This window comes from Labeo rohita, chromosome 13 (genome assembly GCF_022985175.1).
Source record: "Labeo rohita strain BAU-BD-2019 chromosome 13, IGBB_LRoh.1.0, whole genome shotgun sequence".
NCBI lineage: Eukaryota > Metazoa > Chordata > Actinopteri > Cypriniformes > Cyprinidae > Labeo > Labeo rohita.
In genome coordinates, this window is record NC_066881.1 from 35,174,986 (window position 1) to 35,202,837 (window position 27,852).

Below are 27,852 nucleotides of genomic sequence, written 5' to 3' on the forward strand. Positions count from 1 at the left end.
ACCCGTGCACTTATTTCATTTTTTTAATTTAATTTAAGTTATTTTAAATTATTTTATTTAATTTATTTAAAAAGTCAAATGACATTACTTGTGTACTTATTTTTAATATACTTTTATTTATCATTTTCATGTTTCTTGATTCATATTTGTATATTCAAAATGATTAAAATTACATTTGTGCAATTATTTTCTTATTTGCATGTTGAGATTCTTATTTAAAATTATTTAATTGATTTTATTTGTGCACTTGTTTAATTTTTTAATATACATTTACAACTTTTTCTATTGTCATTATGACATAATTTGTGCATTTGATTTTTTATTAATTTTATTTAGAACTTGGTATTTCCGTGTTTCTAGATTCATATTTTAATAATTAATTTTTTTTAAATGACATTACATGTGCACTTTTTTTAACATTTTTTTTTTAGCATTTATTTAAAATTGTATGTAATTTATTTGAAAAAAAAAAAAAATACTTAAATGACATTGTGTAAATATTTTTAATATACTTTTTCTTTTTTTATTTACAATTTCCATGTTTCTAGAGTCATATTTTTATATTCAAAATGATTAAAATTACAATTGTGCACTTATTTTCTTTTCATGTTAAGATTCTTATTTAAAATAATTTAATTGATTTTATTTGTGCACACTTGTTTAATGTTTTACTATATATTTTTATTTACAACTTTGTATTGTCATTAAAATTTGTGCAATTAATTATTAATTTTATTTAGAACTCCTTATTTCCATGTTTCTAGATTCATTTTTTTAAATGATATTACACGTGCACTTATCTTTTAATTATTTTAACATCTATGTTTAATTATTTTATTTAATTTATTTTAAAAAAATATTCAAACAACATTACTTGTGTACTTATTTTTAATATACTTTTATTTATAATTTTCATGTTCCTAAATTCATATTTTTATATTCAAAATGATTCAAATGACATTTGTGCACTTATTGTCTTATTATTTTCATGTTTAGATTTGTATTTAAATTCATTTAAATCATTTTATTTGTGCACTTGTTTGTTTTATATATTTTTATTTACAACTTTGTATTGCCATTGAAAATTTGTGCATTTGATTTTGTATTTTTATTTTTATTTAGAACATTTTCTATATTATACTATTCCTCATTTTAATAATTATTTTTTAAATTACATGACATTACATATGCACTTATTTACTTTTTGATTCTTAATTTTAAGTTTATTTTAAATTATTTTAATTTATTAAAAATATTCAAACAACATTACTTGTGCATTAATATACTTCTGTTTACAACTTTTTTGTTTCTAGATTCATATTTTAATATTCAAAATGACAATTTGAGCACTTAAATTGTGATTTTTATTATAGTGTGTATATATATATATATATATATATTTTTTTTTTTTTTTCTTTTTTTAGTATATTTTGAATGCAATGCAAGTTGCTTTAAATAAAAACATTTGCCAAATGCACAAATACAAAATTGTTAACGTTGATTAACATCAATGTCAGTGTCTTTTATTGTGCTAGAAATTACAAAACATAACACTGAATTTTAACTTGAAGGTCTGAATTGACAGAAATTATTGGAGTTTAAGAAAGCAGATGTTTAAAACCAACATACAAAAGCACTGTTAGAAAAAACCTGCATTAGAACACATTACACTTACTAAGATATAATCTCAGCGCTGGTTCTGCTCTTATTCATTAGCACATTTTACCAAACAGATTTTGCACTACATGTGGTTAATGTGTGTAAATCCTAAACTGAAGTGCTGGTAGAAGCAGTGTTTTTAAAAACATGAAGCAGCTCTTTTGGCAATGGAAAGAATCACATATTGCAGCAGAGTCTGTAACAGCGAGAGCGTAACATCAAAATGAAAGAGACTAATTTACAAAGCTCTCGTCTCTTTTTTGCACTTGGAGAATTCGTGTTGCATTACTCTGAGAAAGATAAGGCGGAAAAAAAAAAAAAAGAAAGAAACGTTGTCATGCCAACTGGCTGCTCTTCCATTATAACGTTTGGACTAAAGAGGAGTTTTTTCACACAGAATATTAGATTTTTATATTCTCTGACCAACATAAGAGCAGTGTTTGTCTCGAAACATTTCCAGCATGGAGCGTTTCCTCCCGTCGTTGGATAAAAGCATCTACTGAATGCATAAATGTAAATGTCTGTGTGAATGATGCACATATTTTCTGGTCCAGAATGTAAAAATGGTGAATCTAGGTATTTAACAGAATGGTATGACTTCAAACAAATGTTCAAGTAACTATGGAACTTGAATATAATATGCCATCTTTTCTGCTCACCAAGGCTGCATTTAGTTTATCAAAATACAGTAGAAAATCTGAAATCTTATTACCATTTAAAACGGCTGTTTTCAATGTGAATATCTGTTAAAATGTAATTTATTTCTGTGATCAAAGCTGCATTTTCAGCAACATTACTCCAGTCTTCAGTGTCACATGATCCTTGACTTTTTAAAAAAAAATATGCTAATGTTTAAATATTTAATATTTTAATATGTTTAAATACTTAATATTCAGTATTCAGCATAATGGAAATACTATGAGATACTATCATTTTTATTAATAATTTAAATCAGTTTTTATTTTTATATTGACCTTTTTCATTTTAGTTTTTGATGTAGTTGTCTTTCTGTGTCTAGTTTTAGTATATCAAGTTAAACCAAATTAAAATAAGAATTTTTGCCTACTAGCTGAAATAAAGTTAATTTTTTTATATTTAATTTTATTTAAATATAACATTTACATTTATTTTATTTCTATTTTTAATTTAATTTAATGAATGAATGAATGAATGAATTTATTTATTTATTTTTATTTTATTTTTTAGTTTTAGTTTTAGTTAACTATAATAACCCGGTTTTGATGCTTCATATTTTTGATACCATGATACCCTACCATTCAAAAGATTGGGGTATTTTATTTATTTTAATTATTTATTTATTTGTTGTTTTATGGGTGTTTATTTAATTAATTGTAAAATATATGTATTTGCTATATTATTTGAAAAAGAAAAATTAGTTTTTATTTATATTTTAAATGTTTTTATTTTTACATTGTATTTCTTAATATTTTATTTTATTTTATTTTTTATTTGCTTGGCTGCTCTTATTACATTTTTTAATATAACCTTAAGTAGTATCTTATTTTATTTCAATTAATGTTTTTGTTTTCCCCAAGTACTAAAACCTAACTAAAACTAACTCCAATAAACAAATAAATAAAAACAAATAAATACATTTTTATAAGTTACATTTTTAGTAACATTTTAAATGTCTTTACTGTCATTTTATTAAACAATTATTTATTTATTTATTTATTTATTTATTATTATTAGGCTCATTTTCATAATACACTTTGTTTCAAAGCATAATTATCATTTACAAAGAAAAGCCAACAAACATTTACTGATCATAAAAAGAAATACCAATTCTCAGAAAACACATAACGGATATTAAAAAAAAAAAAAAAAAAAAAAAAAAAAAAAAAAAAAACTCAGCATGATGAATTTATTTCAATGTATGCAAAATGCACTTGGAATTCATTTTTGTATTTTATATAAAACTTCAATGCAAAACATTCACATCAATTTCAATGTCAAGGTTGTGGGTTTGAGTCCCAGGAAATGCATGAATGGATAAGTATACAGTAATTTGTGCATTTTCATTTTTATATACATTTTCATTATATATATAAATAATGTATAAATTATCTAAATTACATTACCCATGCACTTATTATTATTTTTTTTTATTTTATTAAAACTACTACTACTACTACTACTACGCACTTAAGTGCTCAATTATTATCAGTTATTGATGAATAGAACATTAAAAACAACAGCATTTTTTGGAAAACTGTATGATTTTTGTGACATTATAAACATCTTTGCTGTCACTTTTGATTAATTTATTGCATCAGTGCTGGATAAGTATTAATTTCTTTCTTTTTTTTTTATACCTCCAACATTTAAAAGTGTAGTGTATCACCGTTTCCACAAAAATCTTGTGCAGCAAGACATTGCTAAAAATCATAAATGTTTGCTGATCAGCAAATCAGTATATTAGAATGATTTCTGAAAGATCATGTGACACTGAAGACTGGAGTAATGATGCTGAAAATACAGATTTGATCACAGAAATAAAATTACATTTTAACAGATATTCACATAGAAAACAGCTGTTTTAAATTACAATAATATTTCAGAATTTTACTGCTTTTTTGATGAAATAAATTCAGCCATGGTGAGCAGAAGAGACACGTTACATGTCCACAAACAATTACCACCTTCTACATAAAGCAGTTCCAAACACTCAGGGTTTGTCTGTACTACAGTATTCACTTCATTTACAGTGTCAAAGGGAAGATTTCATCTCAAATTACTCTTGCTTATCATTAGAGGACTAAAAAAAGGCCACGGCATGAGAGATGGAGCCCATAAAATCCCAGCGACGGAACAGGATGGATGAACCTCTCGGTTTATTTAAAGAAGTCTTTTCTGTCATCAATTTCCCACCGATACCAGTGCTTTCATCTGCTTCTATGAATCATTCTCTCTGCTCGGAGCCGGACATGATGAAAGCAGATGAGATTCGGCGCAGGAACATCATTCAGCGCCGTGATTCCTGGACGAGAGTCTCCAGAGAGCGTTTCTCCAGCGTTATCAAGATCTGCACTTACGACCGCTTACTATCGATGACCCAGCAGGGATCTACTGACATACTACTGACATCCACTAGTTAGTGGGTTATTCTAAACGACTAGCTGCACTTTTTCTGCAAAGATTGAGACATCCTTTATAAAAGTTAAGACATAAAATTGAAAAATGCTTAATATTTAAAATACTTAATTTAAGTTAGCCTTTGTTTGGTATTATTATTATTATTATTATTATTATTACTATTGTTATTTAAAATTACTAAATATTATATACATACATATATATTCAATTAGAAATATATTCATTTTGCAATATATATAGCAAAAGTAATATATTTGTTGACATTTATAAAGATATATTTTTTGATTGATTTATATTAATAATTTTTTGAGTATTCAGATAAGCACCAACAATTCCAATAATCAATAATAAAAATTAACATTAAAAAAAGGTCTATGCCAAAATATTTCAGTAATCAAGCTAGAAATTAATATAACAGTTTTCTTATACAGTGCCAGTCTAGAGTTAATAAAATAGTAATATTGTAAAATTAAAAATATATATTTTTTAAATATATTTTCCACAAAAAAGAAAGACAAAAGTCTACACTGTTTACTGCAAAATCAGCACTAGTAAGCAGTGTTATTTTTTTAGTATCATCGAAATATATTTGTTATTATTATTTTGAATTCTTTTTCAATTTTATATTTTCTGTTTTCATTTTTGTTACATTTTTTTTTGCACTTTTTTGTTTTTAATATACAGACAATATAGTTTTAATTAATTTCCTTTTTAAGTTTTATTTTTAGTTATTTTAGTACATCAAGTTAAGCGAAATGAAAATAAGAAAAGTTACTGTGGTAACTAGCTGTAATTTAATTTAATTTAATTTAGGGTGCTCATTATTACATTTTTTATATAATAACTTAGCATATTTTATTGTAATTAATGCTTTGGAAAAAATTAAAAATGTGTTTTTAGTTAAAAATCAACACTAAGTTATTTTAGTATCACTGAGATTTGGTACTTTTGTAACTAGCTGAAATGATTTAATTTAATTTAAATTAATTTAATTAAAAATTTAATTTAAATACAAATTTAAATTTAAATACATTTATTTTATTTTATTTAGGCTGCTCATTACATTTTTAATGTAATAACCTAGCATCTTTTATTTTAATTAATGTTTCTTTCAACACAAATAAATAAAAATAAATGGAAAAAAAAAAAAAAAAAAAACAACTAACTCCAATTACAGTGAAAACTGAAAACATAATTAAATCTAATTAAAAATATTAACAAAAATAAACTTATTTTAATTAATTATTTATTATAATCAAACCCTTGCCAATCCATCTTTATTCATGTAACCATTTTAAACAGGTTAATTGCACTGTTAGAACTCTGGAAATGACTACAACTGATTGTGAAACTAAACTGAATCAGATCAGAAGTGTTTCTCTCGCTGTACTGTATTAACTAGTAAAACAGAACAAATCTTCTGCCTGAAAATCAATCAGATGAGAGGGAATATTCATTCAGGAGTCTTATGATCCATTACACAAACACACACACACCGTCCCATCATGCATCACACTCTGACACATTCACTAAACCACTCGTACTCTGGTTAGTTCACTTTCTTAACTAGCTCTCCTGTAACACCAAACAGTCTCTCAACACTGGACGTTCACTTGATTCCTGCTGAAACTACAGTCGATTGTCTTTAAAGTAATAAAACTGTATTCACACTGATTCACACTAGAGAAACAGTGCAAGTATGTGACTGTGTTGTCTTGACGCACGTGATTTTAATATCCGCTGGCGTTTGAGGAACGCAGCGCGCGTGTTCAGAGATCGTCCCGTCACGCTCCTGGTGCGACGCGTCGTTTCTGCGCAGCGCTTTGAGTTTAATGGCGCTCAATTATTTATAGCGTTGTTGCAACTGCTTCACACGGCTCTTTCATGTGATTACTGGAAACCTCATCACTTCTCCACCTGTGATTGGATCTGAAATGTGCTTATTGTTTTTCCTGAGGAGCCGATATTTTCTTTGGCGTGTCGAAAGCCCCGAGAGTCTCGATGAGTTTCATCAGGAAACAAGAGCACGAACGGCAGAAACCTGCGGCTGTGCCACAATAACACAAATGAACGTCTCCTTGTGTCAATGTGAAATCCAAACAGACTCCATTTACTTAATTCATGATTTATCAGTGCATGCTATTCTGATAGATAAATGAGTACAATTATTTCACCAAAATGAAAATTCTTGGCCAGAACTGAAAACTCAAAAATGTTTTAAATGTTTCAGTTAGTCTTGGAATTCAAAAAATAAATAAATAAATTAATTCTATTAATTTTAATTAATTATATATATTTTTTTCTTTTGCCCTTTTTTGTTTTTAAATATACAGACTTTTAACTTTTATTTTTAGTTATTTTAGTACACCTTCGTAATAGCTTAAAAAAAGCTTTTTATTTTATTTTATTTTATTTTATTTTATTTTATTTTATTTTATTTTATTTTATTTTATTTTATTTTATTTTATTTTATTTTATTTTATTTTATTTTATTTTATTTAGGTAAAAAGAAAAAAAAAAGTGCATTTTTTCCAAATAAAATACATATTGAAAAATAAATATATTTCTTTAATTTATAACAAAATATATATATTTTTTGACTGATTTATTTATTTATTTATTTAGTATTAAGACAAGAACCAACAATTAAATTAAAATTAAAATATTAAAACAAGGTCTATGCCAAAATATTTCAGTAATCAAGCAAGAAATGAACAGGAAAATAACAGATTTCTTACACACTGCCAGTCAAAAGTTAATATAAAGTTAATATATTGTGATTTGCTTAAAAAAAATAAAAATAAATAAATAAAAATAAAACAATAAAATAAAATATTGTGCAGCACAACAGTTTTCAACACTGATGATAATCAAACATGTTTCTTGAGTGCCAAATCAGTATATTAGAATGATTTCTGAAGGATCAGAAACAGATATTTACATAGAAAGCAGCTATTTTAAATTGTAATAATATTTAACAATTTTTACTGTATTTATGATCAAATGCAGCCTTGGTGAGCAGAAGAGATTTTCAAAAACATTAAAAATCATTGTTATTCCATTTTTATGAGCTGAATGTGTCTATAACAATTTTGTCAATTAATGCATATGCATATTTCCAAAATCAGACCTAGTAATGAAGACAGAGATGACCATCGTGATGGCCACTAATGCATCCGTAGAGGACATAAACGCTGCTATTTTGTGTGTGAGAGCAGCTGAGGCCAACAAACACATTAATGACACTGACACAACTGGACCGGACCAGAACGAAACTAAACCAGCGCTGTGCTGAACTGTTCAGACAGTCTGTGCATCTCAGAGAAGAGGTTTTCATTTGAACTGACACGAGAGCAGCGTTTCTCCGGTACAGATACTGATATCACTCCAGCGCTTTCGCTACAGCTCGCGTCGAGCGTTCGGTCTGATTCAGATCTCTCGTCCCGAATATGAGCGAAAGCAATCACGACTTTGTGTAAGTTTTGCAGTTTTTCATCTTAGACTGAGGCTAATCAAACAGAAAAGGCAAACTTACTGTCGAGTTTCTGTGGAGGCAAATGAGGACAGATGAGTTTGTGTTCGCTCAAACTCTCTCTCATGTCGTGTTCTGCTCGTTTTGACTTAAATGCTAGTTAATGTTATCGCATGGGAATAAATTTTACTTTGCTGACACAAGACATAACAACTTCCCAAACACATTACTAAATTTCGGGCCTGTTAAAATTGCTTGTAAATCACCCATTATGACATATTACCACATCTTGGATTCAATCTTTCTGTCAACTTGTTTACTTTTAATTAGCACAGGTTTAGTGCTTCATTGGTAAAAAATGAATGAATGAATGAATGAAATGAATGAATGAATGAATGAATTAATTAGAAAATAAATGTTGTCCCTCTAATGACAGATAAATAAATAAATTAATTAATTAATTAATTAATTTATTTAATCAATCATTAGAGGGACAACATTTATTTTAGAATTAATTAATTAATTAATTAAATTAATTAATTATTTAATTAATTGATTAAATGTTGTCCCTCTAATGATTGATAGATAGATAGATAAATAAAATAAATAAATAAATTAAATGAATAAAGTTTATGGTAAAGTGCCCAGGTTATTTTCTCTTAATAAATGACAAATGAAATTTAGCTGTGTGTTAATTTTACACAAAATTAAAATTAAGAAGTATCTAACATATCCAAGGGTTCTAAATAAGTAAGTAAATAAATAAATAAATAAATAAATAAATAAATTCATTGGTCTGAGCTCATTTTTATTTTTATTTTTTTAATTAACAAGAATTATTCACAAATAATGTTTTTTTTTTTAAACTGATTAACATTTTTTGTAATTGTTTGTGACTATTTATTTATTTATTTATTTTATTTACCACTCAATCAAAAACTCAATTTCTTTCTAATTGTGAATTTTAGTAGCAATTTCTGTTTTTCACAGATTTGCTTTTTAATTGTATTTAATTTTATGCTAAATAATAATTCTATAACAACATATCTAGTAGTTCTCAAAATTTGTTCCTCTAATCATAAGCAAACAAACACACAAATCAATAAATGTTACTTATCTTTTATTATAATAATTTTACAGAAATTACAAATGAAAGTCAGCTGTATCTAACATATCTAGCTTCATCTAACAGTTCTCGAGAAAAAAAAAAAAAGTTGTCCTTCTAATGCTATTTATTTAATTTACTGTAAAGCGCCCTTGGTTATTTTTCTCTTTATAAATGACAAATGAAAGTCAGCTATGTATTAATTTTATGTAAAAATAAATAATAAAATAAAATAAAAATTCTAACATATCTAAGTTTCAAAATAATAATAAATTAAAAATAAATTAAGTTATATAATTAACATTGCCAAAATTATCCACAAATAATGCTTTTTCCACTCAAAAACTGAGGTGCATGATACAGAAAGTTGACAAAAGAGAAAACAAAGACTTAATCCCATATTTGGTGATAATACAGCATAATGAGTAGGCTAAATTAAAGTAATTATAAGTAATTCTAAACTAAATTAAGTCATTTTTTTTTAAAGTCCGGTCATTTTTTACGAGAAAAACCAAATTCAGTGCAGGATTTTCAGCAGCACAAGGAATCCAGTCAGCAATTTTTAATCTGGTTTCTTCAGATTCTCCTCAGGCTGATGCATTTTAAACACACATATATCACTGGCGTCCTCTCATTCATCATTTCTGTAGAGAAAAAGAGCCTTTTTATGGCACATTAGCAACTGTTTTTAGCACATGCTCCTGCTGGAGGAGAAAATAGGAGTGTCGAATGAGAAAACACCAGGAAAGGAGTTTGATGAGTAAATTGTCAGAGGAAAGTGAATGTCTACAGCTCACTGCTCACGCTCATCATTCTGCATTCATTTACATTAAAAGGGCTAAACTAGCACTGCAATGGAAACACTTCAGATCACATGCATTTCTGGAAATGTTTTAATGACGTTTCTTCTTGAAGCGTTTAGAGATTAAAATTTAGATTTAGAATTTTGGGGATAAAATATGACTGGAAAATCAAAATCGAAATATTTTTGCAATGATCCACTTTTCTCCCCATGTGATAAATGCAGGTGCTAAAGTGCTCCAATATGGTTATTTTCTTTTCAAAAATAAGAAAAGAGAGAAAGTCATGTTAATTTTATATTATTTATATAAAAATTTATTAAATAAATAAAAGTTTATGCTAAAGCAAAAAGGTTCTTTTCTCTTCAGAAATGACAAATGAGAGAAAGTCAGGTATATGATAATTGTTACAAAAAATGTACATAAACCTTTATCTAACACAGCAAAATAAAATGAAATAAAATATTTATGGTAACGTGTCCTAAAAAAAACATTTTTCTCTTCAGACATGACAAACGAGAGAAAGTCAGGTATATGATAATTGCTTTAAAAAAGAAAAAACAAAACAAAAAAACAAACAACTTTATCTAACATGCCTAACAGTTCCAAAAAAGGGATTTGCCTCTTTAAAATAAAAAAAATAAAAATAAAAATAAAAATAAAATAAAATAAATAAATTATAAACTTTTATCTAACATGTCAGACACTTCCAAAAAAGGGATTTGCCTCGTTAAAATAAAAAAAATAAATAAATAAATAAAATAAAATAAAATAAAATAAAATATGTTTTTCCTCTTCAGAAATGACAAATGATTTTTATTAAAATAAAATGAATAAATAAAATAAGTTTGTTAAAATGCCCTAAAAATGTCTCTCTCTTTAGAAATGACAAATGAGAAAATGTCGGTGATGTTAATGTTGTTTATTTTTAATAATAAGTATAATAATAATAATTATTTAATAATAAATAATAATAAACCTTTATCTAGCATACCTAATTCTCAAAAAAAAAAAAAAAAGAATTTGTCCCTCTATTGAAAAATAAAATAAAATAGAATAAAATAATAAAATAAATAAAATAATGTGTGCGTCTAACGCTTGAAATAAATAAATATCAACATGTACCACAATCATTGAGAGTGTCATTAATACTTTCAGACAAAAAGGAAAAAATTGTTCCAGCAGAAGTGCAGGTATCTGGTAAATGCGATCAATATGCTTTTTCTTAAGTGTGTTGAAATCTTTCCGCTCTACTGTCATTCCAGCCTGAGAACAGAAGGGTTTCCTTCACATCAGTTCGGTCTGAATCATCACCCGACAAACGTCTCACGGCAACCTGCTGCCCTTCAGCACTGGATGAAGGAAAGTGAATGCGTTTCATGTGTGTTTTAGCTCAGTAACGCAGTCCTCGTCTGAAGGGCTCGTCAGCGATGCAGTGATAATTACCGCAGCTCTGTGTTTACCAACCACAATGCATTTGGCTTTTATCTCTACAACCTTCCTGCATCCTTCATCCCTTTCCCATCAGTTCACTTCGTTCCACACGTGACAAACCTTCACACGCTGATCTTCCTCAGCTTCAAAATGACATTTCTCTCTGAATATATATTCACAAAGCATCTCATATATTACTCCATTCATTAAAAGCTACTACAACAGCATTTGCTTGTAAGTGAATCAACTGAATCAATGTCATTCGGTGTCATCTGTGATTCAAAAACATGATGCAAGAGCAGAGCAAACGCAAAACTGATCATCTGCATTATGAGTGTGTTACGAAGTCAACAGCTAATCTAGTTTAGCCGCACGTCCTCATAAACGCTGCCTCGATCCCACAATCCTCCTCTCCTGTCTCTCTTTCAATACAAACAAGGCCAGGATAAGTGCCGGCGACCCGAGGCTTGTAAAGCAGGCGCTGCCGATCGATTTCCCAGGAGAGAGTGTGTCTGATTGATACAAAGGAGCCGTACAAACGTTTCCATCCCTGCATTGACAGATTCATTAGAGTCGCTTCCAGCTAATACATCATTCATGCTTTCAGCGTCGTCTCTCGCGGACACAAGTGTCCAAACACACGGACGGACGCACGGATACACAAACACCGCATCCACTCCTGAACGCTCTAATGTGTCTGTTAGATGTAACGCTGTGAAGGTTTACAAGAACAAAAAACAAAGACTTGAAGACAGATTATAGTCTACAAAAATGAGATTAGTTCATTGTACCAAGAAAGAAAGTCTTTGATTTTGCTAACGTTTTTTCTGAAGAAAGATAAACATGTGTAGTGATGAAAGTCAAAATATTAAATATTATAGATGAATATTTCACTATTTTGTGGAGGGAGGTCAAATGGCAATTTTCACCTTAGATTCAGAGTCAAGTTACGGGGGGTAAAAATGACTTCAGAAAGATGGCAGCATCATAATATTATTTTTTACCCAGAGATTGGTAGTTCTATTAGTAAAATCTATTGATTTTATCAATCTTTGTTGCATTATGTGCCAATGGTGACCATTCAAAAATGGGGAAACAGCACTTTTTAAGTTTTTTCTCCAAAGTTTGCATGCCTGTAATTCAAGAAGTGTTAAAGATATCTTAACGCCCTTTTAGATACTGGGTCTTAACAAATTTACCCTTTGGCATCTTTATTTTTAAGGCCCTGTATGGTTCCGTTCCAGAGATAATGGAATTTCAATATGGCTCGAGGAGTAAATCATTAAAATGTCGTTAAAATTTTCAGTGGTCAGAAACCAAACGTGGGTCAGTTTGAAAAAATGTGATACTTACTTTCTTTTAAAGAGGAATGTCTGAAGAACAAATAATGTTGAAACTGGGGATGTATCTTGTTTCTTTCTGTCAAAACAACTGCACTGAACATACCTGAGTGCCATAAATATTATTTTTCCAAAGTTTGCATGCCTATAACTCAAGAAGTATCAAATATATCACAATATGATTTTAGGTTCTAGTTTGTCATGAAAATTCATGTGTCAATGGTGACCATTCAAAAACAGGGAAAAAGCACTTTTCAAGTTTTTCTCCAAAGTTTGCAGGCCTGCAACTCAAGAAGTATTAAAGATATGTTAATGCCCTTTTAGATATTGAGTCCTGACAAACTTTTCTTTTGGTATCTTTATTTTTAAGGCCCTATGAGATTCGGTTCCAGAGATAATGGAATTTCAATAACTCAAGAAGTATTAAAGATATCGCAATGTGATTTTAGATTCTAGTTGTTAATAAATTTCTTTTGGAATCTTAATTTTCAAGGCCCTACATCATTCAGTCCCAAAGGTATGTGGATCTCAGTGAGGCTCCATGTCCAGATTGTTGGATATTAGCCATTTTCAGTGGTCGGGAACCAAATGTTGGTCACTTTGTATGCAGCCGATACTTATTTTACTTAAAGAACAATGTCCGAAGAAGAAATAATGTTGAAATTAGAATTACATCTTGTTTCCCTCCATCAAAACAATTGCACGGAACAGGGGTGCTCAATCCTGCTCCTGGAGATGAACCTTCCCGCAGAGTTCAGCTCCAACCCTGATCAAACACACCTGAACCAACTAATTAGGATCTGAAGGAGCGCTTGATAATTACAGACATGTGTGTTTGATCAGGTTTGGAGCTGAACTCTGCAGGAAGGTTGATCTCCAGGAACAGGGCTGGACACCCCTGGCATAGAACATACTTATTTGAGTCTCAAATGTTTTTTCAAAATTTGTGTGCCTATAACTCAAGTAGTATTAAAGTTATCTTAATATGATTTTAGATTCTGGTTCTTACACTTTTCTTTTGGATTTTTCATTTTAAAGGCCCTGTATGATTTAATCCCAGAAATATCGAGATCTCAGTGCAGCTCCAAATTTAGTATCCTACCCATTTTCAGTGGTCAAAAACCAAATGTAGTTTTGTGTTTATCTAGTCATTAGTGTTTACAATGCAAATATGCAAAAAATAAGAGTAACCCAGGGATTAGGACTGTACAGTGTGACAAGTACAGTGCTCTTTCAGCATTCAGACAGCTATGTTCTATGCAATTGTTTTGATAGAGGGAAATTAAACACAGTTCTAATTTCAACGTTATTTCTTCTTCAGACATTGTTCTTTAAATAAAATAAGTATCAGCTGTATACAGAGTGACCAACATTTAGTTCCCGATCACTGAAAATGGGTCATATTCAACAATCTGGACATGGAGCCTCACGGAGATCCCCATATCTCTGAGACTGAATGATGTAGGGCCTTGAAAATTATGATTCCAAAAGAAAAGTTTATGAAGAACTAGAATCTAAAATCATATTGTGATATCTTTAACACTTCTTGAGTTATAGGCATGCAAACTTTGGAAAAAATGTTTATGGCACTCAGGTATGTTCAATGCAGTTGTTTTGAAAGAAAGAAAAAAAGATACACTCTAGTTTCAACATTATTTGTTCTTTACACATTCAAGTATTATATTTTTGCAACTGGCCTACATTTGGTTTCTGACCACTGAAAGTGTGTACATTTTAATGATTTACTCCTCAAGCCATATTGAAATTCCAATATCTCTGTAACCAAACCACATAGGGCCTTAAAAATAAAGATGCCAAAAGGAAAGTTTGTTAAGACCCAATATCTAAAAGGGCATTAAGATGTCTTATAGGCATGCAAAAAAAAAAGTGAGAAGTGTTGCTTCCCCATTTTTGGACTGGCACATAATGCAACAAAGACAGCTAAAATCAACAGATTTCACTAACAGAACAATTATTCTCTGTGTAACAATAACATTATGATGCTGCCATCTTTCTGAAGTCATTTTTACCCCCCTGTAATTTGACTGAATCTAATGTGAAAATTGCCATTTTGACCTCTACAAAACAGTGGATTACTCAGTAAATATTCATCCATGACATTTAATATTTTGGCTTTCATCACTACATGTCTATCTTTCTTCAGAAAAAAATATTAGCAAATCAAAAAATGACCCGGGGAAGTTTCTGAAACTGGGTTGATTTGACACAGAATGACCCATCTTTGATTTTGCTAATGTTTTTTTTTCTGAAGAAAGATAGACATGTATAGTGATGAAAGCCAAAATGTTAAATGTCATGGATGAATATTTAACTATAACTCAAAAAGTATTAAAGATATCGCAATATGGTCTCAGCTGTATACAAAGTGACCAACATTTGGTTTTCGACCACTGAAAATGGCTAATATTCAACAATCTGGACTTGAAGCCTCATTGACATCCCCATATCTCTGAGAATGAAAAATGTAAGATTCAAAAGAAAATTTTATGAAGAACTAGAATCTAAAATCATATTGCGTTATCTTTAATACTTCTTGAGTTACAGACACGCAAACTTTGGAAAAAGAATATTTATGGCACTCAAACAGGTATGTTCAATGCAGTTGTTTTGACAGAAAGAAACGAGATCCATCTCCAGTTTCAACATTATTTGTTCTTCAGACATTCCTCTTTAAAACAAAAGTAGTATCATATTATTACAAAGTGACTCACATTTGGTTTTTGACCACTGAAAGGGTGTACATATTAACGATTTACTTCTGGAGCCATATTGAAATTCCATTATCTCTAGGACTGAACCATACAGGGCCTTAAAAACAAAGATGCCAAAGGATAAGTGTCTTAAGACCCAACATTTAAAAGGGCATTAAGATATCTTTAATACTTCTTGAGTTACAGGCATGCAAACGTTGGAGAAAAAACTTGAAAAGTGCCGTTTTGAATGGTCACCACTGACACATAATGCAACAAAGATTACTAAAGTCAACAGATTTTTAGCAACGGAACTACCAATCCCTGAGTAAAAATAACATTATGATGCTGCCATCTTTCAAAAGTCATTTTTACCTCCCTGTAATTTGACCTCCCTCTACAAAACAGCGGATTAATCAGTAAATATTCATTCATGACATTTAATACTCTGGCTTTCATCACTATACATGTCTATCTTTCCTGAAACTGTGTTGATTTGACACAGAATGACCCTACTGTAAATTTCAGATTGAAGGAGCCGTTTAAAACTACTGAACTACAGTTTAGAGAGCTGCATTGGAATCAGGATCTCGCAGGAAACAATTTATTGGTACACATTTAAATGTGATACTTAAATAACACTGGTTTAGACGCCTTAATGATGCAGCAGTCAGAAACTGAGAGAGCTGGTCATATCAAACTAAAGTACAACTTGTTAATGCATGAAACTTAAACTTCATCATAAGTAGCAGCAAAAACAGAATCCACATTCTGGAAACAAGAAGAAAAGCTCTTTAAAAGCAAATGAGGAGCCATTAATGAGGCAGACTGAGCTTCAGCAGGACAGAGATCTGACTCACGGACACATGAGGGGATACTAGTGATTAAAGTAAACTAAACTAACCACTGAGCCACTGAAATATTGACTCATCACAGCATTAAACACACACTGTTGAACTGCTGCTGTAGCCAGTCCTGATCTCAATAGTCTGGATTTGGAGGTGAATGCAAAACACAGGAGTGTTTCTAAAATAGGTTACAGAAACCACCATTAAATAATGATGCACAAAATGGGTATAAAATAAGGTTTAAATGCATTTTCGCAACAGTTCAGTTTTTCCCTCCACTATCAGAATGTGCTAAAAACAGCTAACGTGCTATAAAAAAAGTCTATTTCTAACTGAAAAAAAAAAGAAAAAAGAAATAAAATTATATATATATATATATAAATAAATAAATACACACACACACATACAGTGGTATGCATACATTTAAAAAAAAATGTATACATAAAAATATTTTTTTACATATAAATCTAACATATTTACCTTAATATATTCATGTATGTGTGTTTATTTATATATACATACTAAATATACACAGTACACACACATATATCACGCAAAAAAACCCAAAAAAACAAAACAAAACTAATTTTTAATCGTGACTAATCGTTTTGCAGCTCTAAAATATAGAAGATAAAATAAGCAAATAACAAATGGGGTACCACATTTTACCACGGTCATGAAAAATCCCGCTAAACTACTTTCAGAAAAGGATAGCAAGCAACTAATGTTAAAATAAAACAGTTATACTTCACCAACATCTTTACTATGACAATCATTCTGATTTCAGACACAATTTCCACACAGATTCAGAAACATTGTAACAAATATACAAACACCAAAATCCACTCAATAAATTTATAAACCAATATCAGATGCTTGACTGATCATTTAAGCTTTTTATAAATAATCAGAAATAATCACAATCACATCCAGCTCTCAAATCAAGAATCAAAACTCTCCAACTCAACAAATAAAGCAGCTCACATCAGCACCAAAAAATGAAAATATAAACCCAGACTGACCTCATCAAGTCCTTGTTCAGTTTGTCCTCCAGTTTGCTCCCAGATGAATCACATTTATTCCACAAAGATGCATGAAAATCCATTTAGAAATATACAGCGATTGAATTATTTAAGAGAAGCTGAACTAAAGGCCTCAAACAGGCCTCAAACAAACACCTGTTCCCTCCAGACAAGTGTAACAAATTAAAAGTCCCTCAGCCTTTCCTCTTCCTGTTGTGCTCAGAGAAAATAAATAAAATTAAATTAAATTAAATTAAATAATAAAATAAAATATTTTTTCTCTTATTTAGTGTTAATTTTGAGGAGCGTTTCTAAAATAGCTTACAGAAACTATCATTACATATTGGGAATGTTTCACAAAATGGGTATAAAATAAAGTTTGGATAAATAAAATAAAATAAAGTAAAGAAAAGTAAAATAAAGTAAAATAAAATAAAATAAAATAAAATAAAAATAATAAAATAAAATAAAATATTTTTTTTCTCTTATATTTTTTTTCTCTCTTATTTATTGTGGAATTTTGAAGAGCATTTCTAAAATAGCTTACAGAAACTATCATTACATATTGGGAATGTTTCACAAAATGGGTATAAAATAAAGTTCGGATAAATAAAATAAAAAAATGTGTAAACTAAAATAAAATAAAAAAAAGTAGTTTTTCTATTATTATTCTCTTAGTGAGGAATTTTAAGGAGCATTTATAAAATAGTTTACAGAAACTATTATTACATATTAGGAATGTTTCACAAAATGGGTATAAAATAAAGTTTGGATAAATAAAATAAAATAAAATAAAAACTATCATTACATAGGAATGTTTCAGAAAATGGGTATAAATAAATAAATAAATAAATAAATAAATGAAATTTCAAAAATGACTGGTCATAATGGACATCCTAAAAAATGTCCATTTTGTGACCCATCACATCCCACAAAATCAGTTTCTAATTGAGCATGAATTTTCAAGGATTTTATGACATTTTCAAGCTTCTAAGTCAGGAAGAGGGAATTTTTTAAAACTTTTACTGTAATTTAAATTAAATATTTTATTAATTCGTTTTTATGTTTAGCAGGTTTTCTGCCATAGGTCGGATGAACAAACAGACCCTTGCCAAACTCACTAAATGAACAGCTCACTGATTAGACGGACTGATTTTATGAGATGCTGTTATATTCAAAATAATGCTCACACAGTTTATTTATACCAGTAACTGTTATTTACTCTGATGATTGTGAATAAAGTCATATCTGTCCACACACACAGTTTCATGAGTTCTCCAGTACAGCAGGTCTGCTGAAACACTAGAAACTATCAATCAAGCCAATTAAAAGAGAAACACTGAGCAGATGGCTTCAGTCATGCACTGGGTAAAAATGTTAAAAATTATCTGTACTGTCATTCTCCATATGCTCAAATCCTTATTTAACAGAATATGTGCCTAGCGAGCTCTAAATGATCGCAAATTTAAAGGTGCTGCATGTGAATTATAAAATGGCACAGCAGAAATACTGCGTCATTTCTCGGTTTTGTCTTCTGCATCTGTTCAATCCTGGATTCCCTCAGTTTTCTTCTGATGAAATGAATAATTTTTACACACCTGTTTCTTGGCATTGTGTGCATTTTCTATAAATTCTCACAGAAGCAGTAAATGTCATATATAAAGCTTGGCATATGGGTTTTTAGACTGATTATGGACCATAACAACAGCAGTAACTGAATGCTGATGGTTTATTGTATAAGCAGAGATGATAAAATATCAATATCTAGTGTGTCCTGTCTGCCAAATATACCAAATTTAAATTTCAATTAAATAATTAAGTTATGTAACTGGTAATGTTTTTAAGTTGTAAAAACGTATTTTCCTTCGTTTTTCTCCATACATTATACACACATGGCCAGTCTAGAGATTTGTACACATATTTATAATATTTAAAAAGCATCTTATATATATATATATATATATATATATATATATATATATATATATATATATATATATATATATATATATATATATATATATATATATATATATATATATATATATATTATAAATATTTATGGTTTTTATACATTTTTATGAACACATTTATGTATGTGTGTATATATATATATATATATATATATATAATGTTTTTGTCAGTTTGTTACTATTTTTTAGTCTATACTTTTTTGGTAAATTTTATTTCAGTTTTAGTTACTTTCGTGCATCAAAAAACTTAATTAACTTAAAAACTTAATTTTTTTTAAAGACTATTTTATTTCAAGTAATAAGAATGAAATATTACAGTTTTAGTTAACTAACCATGGTTTAAGAAATAGTGATGAATAATGCTTAGTATTTATACAGTATTATGCATGAAACAATCATATTGTGTGCAAAATAAAATTTTATTCAAAATTTATTCAAAAAAGGCTACAAAGAGGTTCCTCTGTTTTTCTAATATTACATTGAGAGTCCTTGACACAGCAATTTTACTTTTTAGGAAATCTAATCCAGCTAGTCTATTACAGTCAGAAGATTACGGTAAACACAGATGAAAACTGTTATGATGGTGTAGTTCATTCAACAGATCTACAACTCTAACATTCATGAACTCTAAGGAGCTTTCGGTCGTGTCCTCCTGACACTGCTCCACACCGACAGAGCAACGCTGATTAACGAAGATCATCAAATTAAAAAGTTAATGCGTAAATGATCTTCTGCTGGTTTCAGAAAAGGGCAAACTCCCCTGGGGTTGAAGGAGCACCAAGGAGCCTGTAAACATGTTATCTATCATCTTCAGCATTGCTTCCAACTGACTCTACAGCTGCTGAGATTTAATAGATCAGCAACAGAAAATACTGCGGAAACACTTTGGATTTTAAAATCATTGTTCACGAATATTGGAACCATAAAGGGAAATTATGTCATATTCATTCAAGAAATTAAACAGTAAACAGTAACTTAAACTGTAGATATCAGCATACCATACAGTGCAGTTTTCTAAAAATGTTATTGTTTAATATGCAAATGCATTAACTTAATGTATTAATTCAGATTCTAAATTCTTTTTGATTTTGTTGACATATTAACATGTTTTTATCACTCCGTAAATCAAAAAATAAATAAATGAATAAAATTTCACCTCATTTTCAGGAATAAAATGATACATAAATCAGTCTGAAGGTTACTTAAACAAACCCCTCTATAAAAACCTTCAGAATATAGATAGGAATACAATTGTAAGTTTTGGTGTATGCAAGTATTACTGAAACAGAGAAATAAACTCATTTCGAGAAAACGGCCTTTAAAGATTTGCACTGCAATTGAAATCTAAAGATGCAAATATATGAAGTGTGATAAAAAAAAAAAAAAAATCAGGGGAATATAATATGAACAAATCCCTCTACAAAAACCTTCAGAATAAAGGTAAGAATAAAACTGTAAGTTTTGGTGTATGTTAGTGTTACTGAAGTGGAGAAACAACTCATTTTGAGAAAATGGCATTTAAAAAAATATTTACTGTATTGAAATCTACAGACGCAAATATATGAAGTATATGATAAAAAATCAGGGGAATATAATATGTACAAATCCTACTATACAAACCTTCAGAATATAGATAAGAATAAAACAGTAAGTTCTGGTGAATGTTAGTGTAACTGAAGTGGAGAAACAAACTCATTTTGAGATAACGCCTTTTATAGGTATTGTAATAGAAGTCTACAGATGCAAATATATAAAGTGTAATAATAAATCAGGCAAATTATATATGAACAAACTGCTCTATAAAACCCTCCAGAATATAGATAGGAATAAAACTGTACAGTTTAGTGCATGTAACTGTTGCTGAAGAGGAGAAAAAAAACTAATTTTGAGACAATGCCTGTTAAAGGTATTGTAATAGAAATCTACAGGTGCATATATATATAGTGTAGTAAAAAAAAATCAGGGGAATATTATATCAACAAATCCTTCTATAAAAGCCTTCAGAATAAAAATAGGAATACAACTGTAAGTTTTGGTGAATGTAAGTGTTACTGAAGTGGAGAAAGAAACTCATTTTGAGAAAACGGCATTTAAAAATATGTACTGTCTTGAAATCTACAGACGCAAATATATAAAGTGTAATAATAAATCAGGCAAATTATATATGAGCAAACTGCTCTATAAAACCCTCCAGAATATAGATAGGAACAAAACTGTAAAGTTTAGTGCATGTAAGTGTTTCTGAAGAGGAGAAAAAATAATTAAGTTTGAGAAAAACACCTTAAAGATATGTATTGCAATTAAAATCTACAGATGCAAATAGACAAAGTGCAATAAAAAAAAATAGCCCAAAATCTCAAAATTCACCAGCACATTAAAAAACAATGGCTTTTGAAAAGTTATTGATGACAATGTTCAATACTGATGGCATTTAAAGACTTCTGGTGTTGCTACAATGTCAAGCGCCTACAAAGCACAATACTTATGGTGATTCTTCTGCAAAGCCTGGAAATAAATTCAGCTCAGAGCTACAGCCTGCCAACCAGTAAATGTTGAGTGAATGAAGCTGAGATCTTCAGGAGAAAATTGTGTTAACTGAAAAGCCATCTTGATTCCTGGCGGCCCTAATGCTCTTATAAACAGAGCGATAAACGGGGTGAGATTGGTGCTCAGGTGCAGGTGTCTGATGGGAATGAAGCAGGATGAAGAGGCTCAGTGGGAAAAACCATTCTCGTTGAACCGTATTTACGCTGTTTGTTTATCTGTCGCCATTAAAGGCTAATAGTACGAGCAGAAACGACGGCCAACAGTGATGTGAAAACAATGAGTTTTACACCATGATGTCATTGTAGCTGGTTAGTCGGGTAATCTGACTCGAGATTTGCCAGAGAGACAGACAGAAAGACAGAGCTTTGTCAAGAATCCAACATGCAGACTGTCTCTCTAACAGATTAATACTTTTGTAATCCTCTATTTCTACATCTGTGGGCTGTTACGATGATCTCATTGTCTCGTCATCTATTCTGCTTTCTAAGCGACTGGAGTCCTTTACATATGTCTGAATGAGAAAGAGAGACCGCAAATGAGGAAGACGTGATTTTACAGTCACTACATACAGTACAAAAGTTCAAGAAGTTTCTCCTTCTCAATGAAGTGAGACAGAGAAATACAGAAGAAATGGTAAAAAGAGCCTAAGGAAGTTAAGAATGACTAAGTAATGATGATGTGGCTCCACAAACTTTAAATTCCTTCACATTGAACTTTCGTTTTATTCTCTATTATTGTAATATTTCTCTTTTATCTGTATTATTGTTGTAGCTCCTACACACAGCATGAGCTCATCGTTTCGTCTGGACGCCTTCAACAAGATGATTCACTGCTGCCAGTGAATTTTCTTACTTAGTATTTTTGTCTTGTTTTCTAGTATAAATATCTAAACATTCTTGAAACAAGATGCATTTACTTGACAAGTAAAATGACTTGAGATACACTGCAAAAAATATTTTTCTTACTTAGATTTTTTATCTTGTTTCCAGCTAAAATATCTAAAAATTCTTAAATCAAGAAGGATTTTCTAGACTTGTTTTCAGAAAAAAAGAAAACAAATTTAAGTGAGTTTTTGCAAAATAGTCTTATTTCAAGCAGAAAACAAGATTATTTTGCTTACCCCATTGGCAGATTTTTTTTTTTTTTTTTTTTTTTGCTTGTTTCAAGAAAAACTTACTTAATTTTGACTTGTTTTTTTCTGAAAACAAGACAATCATTTTGTCTAGAAAATCCTTCTTGATTTAAGAATTTTTTGATATTTTGGCTGGAAACAACACAAAAAAATCTAAGTAAGAAAAGCATTTTTTGCAGTGTATTAAGTCTTATTTTCTAAAAAAGTATCACAATTTAGTTAGTTTTTGCTTAAAACAAGCAAAAATATCTGCCAATGGGGTAAGAAAAATAATCTTAACTCAAACGCTTAACAAGATTATTTTTCTAGCTTCATTGCCAGATATTTTTGCTTGTTTTAGGCAAAAACTTTGATAATTTTTTTAGAAAACAAGACATAATATCTTAAGTCATCTTGCATCTTGATTCAAGATTTTTTTAGATATTTATTCTAGAAAACAAGACAAAAATACTAAGTAAGAAAATCTTTTTTGCAGTGTATGATTTGAGCTTCAAGAGACAAAAGTGCAAAATTCATTATTATTTCCATTTCAATTCATGAGGGTGAATTTGAATTCAACTGCCTATGATGCAAAGAATCTGAGCTCAAATGACAGGAAGACGAATTTACTGGACTGTAATTAAAAAAAGCTTAAAAACTAGAAATGCATTCTGGGAAATGAAGTGGTGCACAAAAATGCATTGAGTCAATATGAAAATATAAATAAACTAAAATATTTAGCCATTTATTTGATCAAAAACACAGTAAATATTGCAATATTGTGTACAATTTTTACATTTTTGTTTTTTGTCCACAAAAATATTGGGCAGCACAACTGTTTTTAACACTGATAATAATCAGAAATGTTTGTTGAGCAGCAAATCAGCATATTAGAATGATTTCTGAAGGATCATGTGACACTGAAGACTGGAGTAATGATGCTGAAAATACAGCTTTGATCACAGAAATAAATTACATTTTAGGATAGATTCACATTGAAAACAGCTATTTTAAATTGTAAAATATTTCAGAATTTCTACTACACTGTGAAAAACAATTTGTTGAGTCAACTTAAAATAATTTGTAACCTGGCTGCCTTAAAATTTTAAGTTCAGTCAACTCAAAAAAAAAGTTTATTCAATTTGAAATGTTGAATTATACTGTGAAGTGACAACTTCAATATTTGAGTTGAATCAACTTAAAATGTTAAGGCAGTTGGGTTACTTAACCATCTGTTAAGTTTAGGGGGAAAACAGGGGAATATAATATGAAAAAATTCCTCTATAAGAATCTTCAGAATATAGATAGAAATAAAACTGTAAGTTTTGGTGAATGTAAGTGTTACTGAAGAGAGAAAGAAACTCATTTTGATAAAACGCCCTTTAAAGGTATTGTAATACAAATATCTAAGTTGTTACTTAGCACAACTTAACATTTCAAGTTGACTAAACTTATTTTAGTTGATTGAACTTAAAATTTTAAGGCAGCAGGGTAACAAATTATTTTAAGCTGACTCAACAAATTTTGTTTTTTATTTTTTACAGTGTATACTTTTTGATTAAATAAATGCAACTTTGCTAAGCAGAAGAGACTTTTTTAAAAACATTTAGAAATCATGTTTCCGAACTTTTGACAAGTTCTGTAGATAGAGCTCAGCTTTCAAACTTCAAAGTCTTTCACTTTTTTTTAAAAAAAAATTGCAATTTACAATTTAAAATTTAATTAATTCTTTACATTCAGATTTGACTGACTCAAATTCTACATCCTCTTTGCTGCCTGATTTAAAATGCAACTTATTTACCAGTGCAATTATGAATTTGGCAAATGCTTTTATTCAGAGTGACTTACATTGCGTTGAACGTTTACATTTTATCATTATTTGCTTTTCCCAGAAATCGAACCCACAACCTTGGTGTTGCAAATCACATTCTTCACTGTTCGAGCTACAGGAGCACATTTACATTAACTGAAAAGTGCACAACCTTCTTTAACACTAAATTTTAACACAGTAAAGCAGCAGTTTCATGTAACTGATGTTATAATTCATATGATCAAATCCTGATCTATTAAACCAGATAGGATTTGGCATTGCCAACAAACTTCATTAATAATTTGTGGTTTCATTTATAATGTCATGAACAGTCTACACCAAAGAGCGTCATACGAATTAGAAGCTGCTTGTTCGTCTCTTCATCACTACTGAAATGTGGGCTAGAGATGAAAGCAAATTCATTTTAGAGTAAAACACCACGTGTATGTGTGTGTGCGTAAGCATTAAATTCCCGCATGATTTGGTTTGCCCAGCTGGTACTCACGAGTGTGTGTGTGTGTGTGTGTGCGGTCAAAATCACGAAGATTAAACCGTCTCTGGTCATATCTGGGCACTTGTAGTGACCAGCGGGCGGCCATATGGCGACACTCATACGGCTGAGAACAGACAGATACATTAATCAGCGAAAACCTCAAAATCAGCCCAAAATACGCTCATGACGAGTGCTTTCCCATTTGTCAAATACAGCACATTAATCCAGCTCTACGAACTTACATTAATGTTTATGGGTTTGGGTTTGGCAAACAAGACAAATTTAGGTCAAAAAGCACTAATCTTCTGTGAAATCATCTTTACAAGTGCAGACATTTCTGATATTGTTACACTGTCTTCACTGACATGAGTATGAGCTTATTTTACATTAGATAGAACAGTTTTATGTTGTTGTTTTTGACAGTAAAACTATTAAAAATAATTTCTGGTAATTACAATAAAGCTGAAATAAAACTACATGAAAATGTAAACGTAAAATAATAATAATAATGTTAGTTTGGCAACTAACTAAAATAAATGAAATAAATTATTAAAACTAAAAATGAAATAAAATAAAAATTAAATATTATTCAATAGAAATATATATATATATATATATATATATATATATATATATATATATATATATATATATAAAAATATATATAAATATAAAAAAAATCAAATTACACATTGTAAAACTACTAAAACATAAACTAAAATTAAAATGAAAACCAAAAATAGTATTGAAAATAATATTAAAATAATTTAAAAAATATTCTTTAAATTCAAATTTAGTGACTAGCTCATCTTAAGTGCTCAAAATCATTCAAAGTTGAAATAAAATGAAATATAAATATTAGATTAAAAAAATCTAAGCATAAAAATAAAATAAATCAAGTGTATATAATGAAAATAATAATAATGTCACTGTAAAATGACTAAAACATACACTAAAATGAAAATGAAAACTTAAAACAAAATGTTAAAATTTAAATTTAAATTTAAAATCAACAGCAATTCAAATTCAAAATATTAATAAATAGTACATTTGTTACAACTACATCTGAAAGAAAAATTAAAATAAAACTGGTATAAAATAAATTAAATGCAAACAAAAACATAATGAAGAGAATAAAAATGGCACACTGTAAATAAACTAAAATGAAAATGAAAACCAAAAACATAAAATATTAAAATTTATAAATGACTCAAAATCAACAGTGATTCAAAATATTAATAAATAGTAAAAAAAACGAAACAAAAAAAATACTATTCAATTCAGCAGTTTCATGTAACTGATGTTATAATTCATATGATCAAATCCTGATCTATTAAACCAGATAGGATTTGGCATTGCCAACAAACTTCATTAATAATTTGTGGTTTCATTTATAATGTCATGAACAGTCTACACCAAAGAGCGTCATACGAATTAGAAGCTGCTTGTTCGTCTCTTCATCACTACTGAAATGTGGGCTAGAGATGAAAGCAAATTCATTTTAGAGTAAAACACCACGTGTATGTGTGTGTGCGTAAGCATTAAATTCCCGCATGATTTGGTTTGCCCAGCTGGTACTCACGAGTGTGTGTGTGTGTGTGTGTGCGGTCAAAATCACGAAGATTAAACCGTCTCTGGTCATATCTGGGCACTTGTAGTGACCAGCGGGCGGCCATATGGCGACACTCATACGGCTGAGAACAGACAGATACATTAATCAGCGAAAACCTCAAAATCAGCCCAAAATACGCTCATGACGAGTGCTTTCCCATTTGTCAAATACAGCACATTAATCCAGCTCTACGAACTTACATTAATGTTTATGGGTTTGGGTTTGGCAAACAAGACAAATTTAGGTCAAAAAGCACTAATCTTCTGTGAAATCATCTTTACAAGTGCAGACATTTCTGATATTGTTACACTGTCTTCACTGACATGAGTATGAGCTTATTTTACATTAGATAGAACAGTTTTATGTTGTTGTTTTTGACAGTAAAACTATTAAAAATAATTTCTGGTAATTACAATAAAGCTGAAATAAAACTACATGAAAATGTAAACGTAAAATAATAATAATAATGTTAGTTTGGCAACTAACTAAAATAAATGAAATAAATTATTAAAACTAAAAATGAAATAAAATAAAAATTAAATATTATTCAATAGAAATATATATATATATATATATATATATATATATATATATATATATATATATATATATATATATATATATATATATGTATATAAAAAAAATCAAATTACACATTGTAAAACTACTAAAACATAAACTAAAATTAAAATGAAAACCAAAAATAGTATTGAAAATAATATTAAAATAATTTAAAAAATATTCTTTAAATTCAAATTTAGTGACTAGCTCATCTTAAGTGCTCAAAATCATTCAAAG

The 27,852-nt window shown here is 29.2% G+C and overlaps 1 protein-coding gene across 1 annotated transcript in view; it reads right to left on the reverse strand.

Annotated features, from left to right (window-relative positions):
• The window catches only part of LOC127175472 (adhesion G protein-coupled receptor A3), a 196,255-nt gene that overhangs the window by 59,287 nt on the left and 109,116 nt on the right, over nt 1-27,852 (reverse strand). The window lies entirely within an intron of this gene.